Source organism: Strix uralensis, chromosome 3 (genome assembly GCF_047716275.1).
Source record: "Strix uralensis isolate ZFMK-TIS-50842 chromosome 3, bStrUra1, whole genome shotgun sequence".
Taxonomy (NCBI): Eukaryota; Metazoa; Chordata; class Aves; order Strigiformes; family Strigidae; genus Strix; species Strix uralensis.
The window spans coordinates 83,900,876-83,910,897 of record NC_133974.1 but is presented as its reverse complement, the minus strand read 5'-3'; the positions used below and the strand labels follow the sequence as shown (position 1 = coordinate 83,910,897).

At 45.0% G+C, this 10,022-nt stretch overlaps 1 protein-coding gene across 10 annotated transcripts in view; it reads left to right on the top strand.

The window, feature by feature from the left end:
* Nucleotides 1-1,943: 1,943 nt before the first annotated feature.
* Nucleotides 1,944-10,022, top strand: part of SIPA1L2 (signal induced proliferation associated 1 like 2) — a 151,010-nt gene continuing 142,931 nt past the window's right edge. For 9 of the 10 annotated variants that reach the window (XM_074863142.1, XM_074863140.1, XM_074863138.1 and 6 more), the window contains exon 1: nt 1,990-2,051. The gene's annotated coding sequence lies outside the window, so the exon portion shown is untranslated. Of the gene's footprint in view, nt 2,052-10,022 lie in introns of all 10 variants that reach the window. The other variant, XM_074863136.1, reaches the window with a different exon arrangement.

Below are 10,022 nucleotides of genomic sequence, written 5' to 3'. Positions count from 1 at the left end.
TTCCAAGAAGCCTGCATGAACCTATGCTCAAATTTATGATTGTGGACTGTATTTCTTGAATTAAAACATATATTAAAGGGACAGTTAAGCACAATAACCTAAAATTTGGCCTGCCCTGAGTGTTTTGGATCTTTGGCATACACGTGGCAGTTCCTTTCCACTAAAGCCTTCTGCTCCATTTCCAGCAAAGGGCAGGCAGCGAGGAGAAGTTTACAAGGCAGCGGAATACTTGTAAATGTCAACAGGCAGCCTGCTCGCCAGAGCTGAGAGAACTGGTACAACCAGAAAGGTACATACCCATGAGAGGTGGGCGCGGGCGGAGGGGAAAGCAAGCAAGAGAGGACTGGAAAAACATAAAAGAATCCTGGATTGTTTCTGGAGGAGTAGACTTTATTCCAATGATGTTGCAGGCCTCGTAATTTGGGGTAGCAGATGGGAGCAGCCACATCAGTCCTGATAACATCTATTTTGCAACTTCAGTGTAGAAGTGGGCTCTATGATTGCAGATACGGCCCCTTGCAGAACTGGCCCGCAGAGTAGAAATAGGGAAATTCAAATTCCAAAACCAGGCTTTGGTTTGCTTACCGGAACGCGTGGAGGAGGTGGAGGAAATGCAGCTACCTAGCCATGGCTTATTTGGCAGGCAAACTAAACGTGTTCAGGGCCGTACAGCACAGAGGGGAAGCACTGCTGCTCCTGACCGTGTGCAGTTTAAGAGCGGTATACAGGAGGCAGAGCAGGCAGGGCGATTCCGAGGACTCCACTGCCCTGCCTTTCGTCGCTGTAGGTATCTCCGGTTTACAGCTATAGGTAAGGACAGGCGCTACGGGGGGCGAACAAAGCCAGCGGCTTGGCTGGGCTCGCTCCCCACTGCAGGCCCGCAGGGTCTCCGAGGGGCTTGCGCCGAGGCCACGCAGAGCCCCGCATGGTGACGCACAGGCCCGGTCCCCCCGCTGCTCGCCACCCCCGGGGCTCCCGAGGGAAGGAGCCGGGGGGCGCAGGAGCCCGAGGCGGGCGGGGCCGGGCGGTCACGGCGGCGGGGCAGGGGCCCGGGGCCGAGCGGCCGGGCCGGCCCGGGCCGGGCGGCGTTGTCCAGGGTCTTGAAAACGCAGCCGGGGCCCCGTGCGGGGCAGGGGCCGTGCCGCCGCGCCGCGCCCGCACCGCTCTGCCTCGGCGCTCCGCTGGCGCTTGGCCGGGCCCGGCAGCGGCCCGGGGCGGCCCGATCCGGCGGACGGCCCGGGGCGGCCACCCGTGCTCAGCAGCTCGTTTCCCGGGACCCCGTGCTCTCCCCTCCCGGCGCCCCTCCACCCCACCTGTGGCTCGCTTCCCTTCGCAAACCCGCCGCCTGGCCCCGGGGCGCCCCGCGACGCCCCGGGGATCCCCTCCTGCCGCCCCTGCCACGGTGGGTGAAGGTGGGGGGGCGGGGGGGGAGGTGGCGGGCACGCCGCGGGGCGGGGCCTGGTGTTTTGGTTGCGCGACAGCGCGAGTGGCCAATGGGGAGTTCGCGTTCCCCCGGGGCCGAGCCGGCGAAACCAATGGAAGGCGGGGCCGGCAGGCGAGGGGTGGAGCTTGCGGATGTGCGAGGGCAGGCGAGAGCGGGTCTGTGTGTGTGTGTGGCGGGGGGTGCGGGTGCTGCCCCCGCCCCGCCCTGCCCTCCGCCTCCTCCCCGTCCGGCGGCTGGGGCGCGCTGCAGAGCCAGCGCCGGGCAGAGCGGGAGGGAGCGGGCGAGCGCGAGGAAGGGGGTGGCGGGGGGACCGGAGGAGGAGGAGGAGGCGCTGCGCTGCGCTGCGCTGCGCTGCGCGGCGCGCGCCCGCCCGCCCGTGAGACCCCAGCGGACGCCCCCCCTCCTCCCCCCGGTTCCCGTTAACGTTCGCGGCGCCCCGCGGGCGGCGTGTCCCGCGGGAGGGGAGAGGAGCGCGCGCGCGCCGGCGGCGGGGAGTGGAGCGGAGCCTGTGTGCGCGGGGGCGGGCGGGGGCATGGGGGTCCCGCGGCGGGAGCAGCCGGAGCGCGGGCAGCAGCGGCAGCAGCGGCGGCGGCGGCGGCAGCACCAGGTAAGGAGCGGCGCCTGCCGTCGCGTCCGTGCCCCGCGGCGGGGGGGGGGTGCCCGGGCAGCGCGGGCGTACGAGTGCTTTCCGTCCCGGGAAGGGCACGGGAGCGGTGTGGGAGCGGGGTGCCCTGGGGAGAGACCCATCTCCTCTCCCCTCAGGTGCCGTTGGGAGGGAGACTCGGCTTCTCCGAGCTCGGCGGGAGGGCGGAGGGCTGGGGTCGGGTGGGGGGCGGGAAGCGAGGACCCGCGGACCCCCTTCCCCCCTCAGCACCCCGTCCTCGTCCCGGCCGCCACCGGAGCGGGGTGGGCTCCCTCCCGCACGTCGCGTTTCTACACAGCGCTGCGCTCCGCTACCTCGGGAGTGCGGGCGGTGTCGGGGGGTGTCAGTGCGGCCGGCAGGCACCTGCAGGACGGGTCTGCCCCGCCGGAGCGGCTCCGCGCCCCGCCGCGCTGCCCCGGCTCTGGAGCCCATTTCAAGAAGAATGGCAATTTCGGAGTAAGTTTGCCGGGCTCGGGCGTCTCTGGGGTGTAACTGGTTTTTCAGAGCGGAGACGCTGCAGTGGGACCGCCAAGCGTTTGGGGTAGCAGAGGGAAAGGTCCTTCAGTTCCCTGCAGTGATTTTAAGGCTATTTATTGAGCTACCGTTTACGAGGCTCAACCTGTATCCTTTTTGCACTCTTTGTTATCTCGTAGTACTCTGATGCGCGTTCAGTGGTCCGTTCTCCAAACTTAGTATTTGATTCGGTAAATGATAGCCAGTTGAGATCAGCTTTGCTTTCGATTTTGTTTGCGTGGCTCCGTACCTCTTCTGGGGCGCTCCGCAGCGTTTTGCTGAGGTGGGGTGTGTGCGTGTGTCCGTGAGGGTGTGGGAGCAGGGTTACGCAGTCTCGACAAAGGCAACTCTGAAGTTGACAAATTTCAGGTACGGATATTAACGTTCACGAAGTAGGTCAGTAAACTAGCTTAGTACTCGATGCTGAATTATTTTAACGCATTGGTAGCTTGAATCTTTGCTTTCAGCCTGGCTTTTCTAGAGGAAACGAGTTTTATTTTTTTATGATGTAGAAGATATGCAAAGTTAAAGAGAATTGCACATGTAAATTCTCCCGAGCTCTTTTGTGCACAGTTTTCACTTCTAAAAGTTAACACTAGATGGCTTTCTTATATCAGATATCCAGCAGAGGAGGAAAGCATGTAATCTGTCTCTGCAGCCTACTATTTCTGTATTTGTCTATTTTTTTTTTTTCTTTCCGTGAATAGTAAACTACCTTCTTGATCAGTTCTGCACTGATTAGACCAGAGCAGAATGTGAAGTTTGCTTACTAGCTGACATAATTAATTGTTTTGCTCAGTTCAGCTTGCTGCTTATAAACATTATTTTATATATACATACTACCAGTATCTAAAGGAAGTTTGTTTAGTTGGAAGGTAGCTCTGCAAAATGTTTAGGCTGCTTTAAAGGAAAGCAGCTGGATAAGGAGGGATGTTTGAAAATGGGAAAAAAACCAATAGTTCAGTCTCGGTTATTAGTTTGATGGACTTATTTTAAAAAAGACTGTAGTGCATTAATATTGTTTGTTTGGCTACTTTTTCCCAGATTCTGTACCTAACTTAGACTGAAGCATTTTGGAGTTGGAATCAGAAATATAGTGCATCACATCCTGCTGGATATAGGAATGCCTAGGCCTGATGTGTTATTAATCTATTTCTTGTGTTTTTCCAAAACTGTGCCTGTTGTCAATGGAATGCATTCTTTGCCTGCCATTTGCTTCTTCAATCTTAAATATGATCCTTGAAATATCTTTTATTATTAATGCCAACATGTTTAAAGCACCAAGAGCTCTAATGCATTAAGGATATTTAAGCATCACTTAGGCTCCACAACAGTTGATTTATAATTTATGTAGCATTCACATAAAGCTAGATTTCAGAGAGGTCTCTGAATGTATTGTCTTGGTTTTGCATGCCCAGTGGCTTACCTTACCAGGGCATGCAGCACTTAGATATAACAAAAAGGAATACTTGTGAGGATGCCAGACTGTTTCACCAATCGTATTGGATCAATTAAAGATCATGTCATTCATATATGCCAAGGGTATAACGTGAAACCTAGTACTAAACAAAACCTCAATTCTTTGTAGCTGGTGTTTGCTTACTGTGCAAATCAGAGAGGTTTTTTTTAAAGGTTCCTGTTCTATTTTCCTGAAAGAAAGATAATATGGTCTTTTTTTTATTTTTTTTTTACTGACATACCATTACTCAAGTGCATTGTGAAATACTCTTGCAAATGAAGAGAGTCAAATGAGGAACTAAACAAAGCAGTGGTCAAACAGGCAAAACCATCCCTTTCTTTTGCTGTTTGACCTTTGCAAGTGAACTGAGGCAGTTCTTTTTTTTCACTTTTAGCTTCATATTGGACATAGCAGTCAGGCATTGCACCTAAGCTTTTTACGTGCAGATCAGCAGTTCAAACTGCAGGAGAAAGTAAATATTTTCTCCTTGCCTTGGCTAGAATTAAGATTATATTTAGATGGTTGGATGTTAAAATATTTTCAGTAGGTTTGTACCTGTTACTGATGATGATCTAGTACGGTAATATTCAGTGAGAAATGCTATGTTATTATGAAAATATAAGGTAAGTTACAGATTGTGGAAAGAGGGTGGGGCGCTGGGTTATCTAGTTTCTTACATTAGTCATCCAAGATTACCAACAGTAGCTGTATTGACAGCCTGAAATGAAATCGTGGTTTGACAAATGCTCCTTTCTCTTTCCATGCAATTTTTGCTTTGCAATTTAAAATACTTTGCAATTTTAAAATGTTTGGGCAAGCTGGGTTGTGATTCAGTGAAGTGGACATGGCTTTTTATTTTATGTATTGCAATATTGTACTCATAGCAGAAATTTTCAATATGTTAGGTAGCATAACTGAAATCTGATTCTTTAAATCATTACCTCTTGCAAAGTTAAGACAAACTTCATTTTATGTCTTTATTTTTAAGGGAATTTTCATCCTCCTATAAATCTGAACAGCTGAGGAAGTTTAGGGTAGGGGTACCCCTCACAGTCTTTTCCTATCCTGTTTTTTCTACCTGAATTATTTTGAGGAAATACTGTGAGGACTGTCTACAAAATCCAAAAATCCAGTAAGGAGAATTCATGAAGACTGTTACCATATATAGCTCTGACTATATAGAATTTGTATTTAGTAGATTGAAGAGTATGTTTCACATTTTTCTTTTTTTAAATTTTAAAAATACTGGTTTTTTACATAGATTGCATTAAGAATAACATTAATTCCTCATGACATTCAGTGATGATGCCGTATGACTGGTTAGATTTTTAAGAATTGCTAGGACTTCACATGAATAGCTGTCTTATTTTTTTAGTTTGTTGTGAAAAAGCAAAGGTAATGTCAAACATCTGATTTATCCTGACAGAAGTAAATGAGAGACCCTGCCTTGCTTTGTAGTAAAGCGTTGACCCCAGATTTAAAGTCATTTTCAGGCATAACTGATTGAACTGAAGATTGAGGAGGGTTATTATAATTGGTGGTACTCTTCTAGATTTTAGCTAGAGACAGGACAGCAGTAGGCAGAAATGTCATTATGATTATTTTTTCCCATAGTTCTTACTAGAAGATATGTAGACTCTTGTTTGGATCATGAAAGTGTAATTACATCAGCAGTTAGCTATTCGTGATTTATAAGTGGATTCTTCTGGTTTTCTGGAATTTCTTAGTGTTCAGTTCATACATAATTAAAGGTTTTGTTTAAAAAATGTCTTGCATCCTCACAGAGATAATCTTCTGAACACGTAATAAATGTAAGCAGCTGCTGTCCCATCTTTTTGGATCTGCAAGCAAACAGCTTTATTGGATCTGATGCTTGTAAAACATTTTAAGAATAGTAGATGTTTGAAAGGAAATAGGCATTTGTTTTAGTTGCTGTTAACTGGGGATTCTGTGTTCCTTAGGAGAATGACCTGTACTCACGCACTTTTTTTTTTTTTTTTTTTTAAAGCTGAGAGATGTAATGTAGAAAGATACCATAGCTGTTTTGGAAGTGAGGGAATCTAGGAGACTGGAGGAAGGGTAGTAAATTGTCATGTAGTAGCGAGGAGGCTGAAAGGTGGCAGTAGCTGAAGTTGTCATGATTTCCCCTCCCCCTTAGCAGCTCAAGTGAAATTCTGAGCACAGGACTTGGAGTTTTGCCATTGACTTTGAATCTTTTCTTATATAATGTCTTCATTTGTTGTCCAGAATCCTGAAAAATGACATATCCAGCTCTGCAGATATTTGTATAATCCTTCTATATTATTTGCCATTCCTTCCTTTCTCCCCCTCTCCCTTCACTGCCTGAATTCTCTCTGGCACAGTGGCTGTGGATTGTGATAATGCCTGCCTGCTACCTCATCTTTTAGGTAGGCTTTTGAATCATAGCTATGATTCAATATGACTTTTCAAACTTAAGTTACATGAAAATGATTTAATGGGACTTATGCTAGAGGACACATAATAGAGTTACAAAGCTTTTGTACAGCTCAACAATTTGCCCTTCCATTTCCCTTTTGGTTCACCAACCTTTATTTTAAACCTGATACAATCTGTGATGAAGTTATAGAACTCTTTTACAGATTATGTAAACAGATTACAGTACTGAATAAAATGTATTTATAAGAAAGGGTACTCTGAGAACATTAGAGGTTCAGTGGCAGGTTGATTCAAATGGAATAAAATGCTTTTTTAAAACCTAGTATATGCTCTTGAACACCTTAATAACATTTTTCTGGTGGGTTTTTTTTGTGTGGGTTTTTTTTTGACACTTGTTTGTTCCATATATATGAGAGGGAAAGGAGATTCCGGGCCACTTTGTGTTTCATGTTGAATTTTTACATTCACTTCAGTCAAATCAGATAAATTGTGAAATGATGTGAGAACAAAATGTCAATTAAGGTGAGTAAGGACAGAATAAAGCTTTCTATAGGTGTTACAAATGCACATACTGTTAAAATACTCTTGCTGTGATTTTTTCCTTTCACGAGGGGGAGTAAAAAGGAATCCTGCAATTAATGCATAGCTAGCAAAACTGTCACTGCAAAAACAGCTCTGTCTCCTATATTTTATGGAGAAGGCATCTGTGAATTTCAGTCTGTGTCTTTTTGGTTTTGGTTTTTGTTTTTCCCATTTGTTTAGTGGTTTTTTTTTTCACCTGAGAGTTATGAGTTACTTGATCACACTCTTCTTTGGTTGTTTTTGTTTGTGGCTTTTTGTTCAAAAGTAATTATTTCCTACTTTTAGATCCTAAAGTACATTCAAGGAAAAGAGCACTCCTAAGTATTTTTCTAGCCTCTCAGCACTGAGAATGAATACTTCACATGTTTTACCATGAAATCTCATTGCCATGTTAGTGTGACACAACATGGAAAAAAAGTGGGGAAAAAGAAAGTGTGGCTGTGTATATGCATACATTCTCCTGCATGATGTGCATATCAACTACAGGACGCAGGGAAGCATATGTATTTTGCTCTGCTGGTCTTGCTTATTGCAGTGGACAGCTGCTCTTGAAGAATTAGGAGCAGTTTACGGTGATCAGGTTATCCTTACTGTTCTGCTATAGTAAAGTAAGCCTTGGTTTTGCTTTGTAAGGTTGTCAGGACAACAGCTTATTATTATTGTTCCTAGTGGTTTTTCTCTATAGCAATGGAGGGAGCTGTTTCAAAGAGAGTGGCTGCCTTGCCACATTGGGCTGCAGGACTGCCAGCTGTGATTTGGGTTCAGCAGGATGCTCTGGGTTTGTCATGTAAAAATTCTAATTGATGATGAATGCAAACCCAGTGTGAGAATAATTTTGTTCATTGGACTAATGCAAAACAACTCATTGTATTTACAAACCCATAGTGTATTTTCTCAGCAGTATTGTCATTACTCCTCTGTTCTCTTCCATCTGAGGTTCAGAGAAAAATGTTTTATGTTTAACAGTATGGAACCTATGATATGAATTGAGACAAGGCAGGAATTAGTTTAAGGCTATGTTACGTCACCGTGCTCCAGCCTGACACTGGAGCTAACAAGTGAAACCACTGGGGATTTCTGTTAGATTTAGTTTGTCATGTCTTCAACAAAAACACTGTATGAAGTTGGTGTTCAGTGATAAGCCATACAGTAACTGTTTTAGTGTTTCCGTTTTGAAGTACTACTATTCTTGTTACATGGTAAATGAGAAAAAGAATGCCTGTTATTACATATAGCAAGCTAAATGACTACAAAGGTGCTTCTCTGCATGTGGTCATTATATACAGGAGGTGCAATAATTTCAACTGAAATAAGTTTTAGATTGATGGCACGATCAGGCGTGGGGAAACTTGTTGGGATGTTCAGCAAGGAGAATTATATGAAGAAAGCTTTGAAATAACTTTGAGGAAATTTTTTTTTAATTCATAAAATATGCTAAAACAGGAGACTGACTTTGGCACTTCCATAGCTTCCTTTATATTGCTAATACAAAGATATCCCTTAGTTTGATCTTGAAATTCTTTCATCTGGGTTGAGCTGTAGTAGTCAATTAAGTGATGTCCAGGTAGTTAAAATCCTTTATCAAAACAATAACCTTCTATTTCAAATTCCCTTTTCAGACCACTGAAACAATTAATTCACAGAGTAATTTGGCAGAGATACATAGGCGTCTGCATTCAGTTGTGGAAGCTGGCTGACAGAAGCTAGTGGGATAAACCTGTCAATGCTCAGAATGTTTTCTCCTTTAACTGGCTGTCAGTTTTTTGAGATCAGGCAGGTACTCCAGAGGTGGGTGTCTTCCTTCTCTCAGATTCTCTGCTACTTGCTGCCCCTAGCTGCAACAACTTTCTTAGTATATTTGTACATCACTTTGAATCAAACAGCCTTGTTTGCATAGGAAACCATTTGAAATGATTATTTTTAAAGGTGGTGAGACAAGGTGGGGTAAATAATGACTGGTGTAATCTGTAACAATGTGAGAACAGATTTGCTCACTTTCACCTCTCTTGAATGTAGAATTTGACCAGTTTGCTACAAGAAGGAAACAGGATAGATGAGATCATCTGAAATGGTCAAGAGCTGTGCAGGTGGTTGCTCAGAGTTTTACACTGAAAAACCCCAGGCTATCAAATATAAATTGAGCTCCAACAATGTTTTCTATATGAGATGAGGTTTCTACTGTTAAAGCAGAGGGGTTTTCTGGGGTTCTGAGCTTTTGTTTTCTTCTTACCCTGGGCCACTGGAAATCATTATTTTTGGTGGAGATTTCTGAGTGAAGGGCAAGCAGTACCTCATTAGTCCTTGAAATTCTCAGGTTTGGTAATTTTGCTAATGTCAGCGCTTCTCTCATGCTTGGGATGCTTTGTGCTTTTTCTCTGTAATGGTGTAACTTTTAAAGAGAAGTTTCTGTGAGCATAATTACTCTTGAAACTTTATCTTGTCTATCAAATTTTGCCAAGTCAAACAACAGGCTCAAAAAATCTCAAGGCAGAGGGAGGTGTTGCACTGTGTGATTGCATAAGGCTTGTTTCCTTAGCAAATAACTCTTAAAAATAGCTGACCATTCTTTTCATCACACCAATCTGCAGCAAATGGATACTGCATTTTGTAAAATGTTTTGTTTTTACTTTGAATTTTACTGCTGTATTTTTTTGAGTATTGTTAAATATATAAGGCTATGTTAGTACTATCAATGTATAGAGTGTACCTTTGTGCCTGGTAATGGGCATGCAAACTGTGTCTTTGTATTCACAAAGAGTTAATTGAATATCTGCCTTGCTTTGTGCCTATGAAAATACTGTGGCTGAGTGTTAAAATAGAATATTTACATATATGCATAGTAATAATCACTTCTCCTGGGAAAATAGATGCTTAATGGTAATGTTTTTCTTATGTGGATTGTACCGAACAGTGTCAAGGTTCCTGTTCACTCATTTTACAACATTCAGTGTGCCAGAGGTGTT